We start from the raw sequence: 1,404 nt of genomic DNA on the forward strand, positions 1-1,404 counted from the left end.
ATAATGTGGTCTTCCCTGAGGATAGCTTTGTCAGTAAATATTGGACAGTCAAGTAGAAGCTGTCATATCACCAGGGATAATTGTTGAATTTATAAAAATCCTCAGCACACGCCAACAAATCATCTTCTATGACCTTGTTGACATCTCTTGTCAATATAATCGAATGGGCAAACTAAACTAAGCACAATTACTCCCTGTACTACTCTGGTATGGTTTTATCCTCGAGATTTGTCAACAAATCCGATGTTTTATAGCCACGTCGAGCAATGTCAAATAACCCATCTATTTTTTTCTTGCATTTTCCTGCCTTGGATCTTTTACGGGGTGGTGATCCTTCTGGACGATGGCATATCAAGCCCGTCACTATGGCAAACTCTTGCAAGCTAAAACAAACAGGCATGCCACAGTAGTTAATCCAGATTTCATCCATCTTCTTTTTGCCCCTTCCTCTGAATCTTTATTATCCCCCGCGTACTTGATTCTATACTTGAGAAGACCATATACCATCGTCATAGGGAAGCGGATATGGGCAGAGGGGTCCTCGGGCAGCTGAAGAAAGTGCCCAAAGTAGCTTTTCTTAAAAATTCCACCGATGTTTTCGTTCTTCATAATTTTCATAAAATGTTCAAAAATTTTCCCCATCTGACATTTAAGTACAATTTGACCAGTTAGTTATTTTTCTTCTGGGTCATTTATTGGCATCGCAACTTGAAACCTGTCAATACTAAAAGTTTTGAAAGGATCATACTGAGATGTCGATATTAATTCATGCCCCATCGATGATCTATTATCATCATGCTGATGATCATTCTCTTTCTCTTTCTCACTCTCTAATTCCTCCTCTTTCTCACTTTCATTTTCTTCATCACCGTTTACAGACCCTTGTCCACCTCCCTCAATGTAGTTTTCATATCTTTCCTCAGCTTCACTTTTTCCTGACTGAGATTGTTCAGGAAGCTCCTATAAATCCCTCTGTACTGTAGCCTTTTTTTGGGTGGTCAGACGTTGATCCACATTTACTTTATTTTCTTTTGGGAGACATGTTTTACCTACAGACAAAGAAAAACAAAAATTACATTACAACTGATGTATGCATAGATTTTAAAAGCCTTTATTTTTAGAAAAAATTAACAAATATAAAGCTCTTCTCGAACTCTGTTGCCTACAAAGACAAAGAAAACGACTGATAAAAGCAAGAATGAAGTCAAAAATAACACTTATGTGGTCAAAAAAGAGAAGAAAAGCGAACTGTTGTGGAGGGTTGAGCAAATTTATTGAGTAGTTGTTGTTTGTACTTTATTGTTGAGTGAGAATGAGAGAGAAAGAGCGAGACCTCGAGATTTGAAATGATGAAACATTTTGTATGGGTTGATTTGTATTTTGGAAAAGAATGACAAGTAGTTT

The sequence above is a fragment of the Capsicum annuum genome, chromosome 2, assembly GCF_002878395.1.
Source record: "Capsicum annuum cultivar UCD-10X-F1 chromosome 2, UCD10Xv1.1, whole genome shotgun sequence".
NCBI classification, from domain to species: domain Eukaryota; kingdom Viridiplantae; phylum Streptophyta; class Magnoliopsida; order Solanales; family Solanaceae; genus Capsicum; species Capsicum annuum.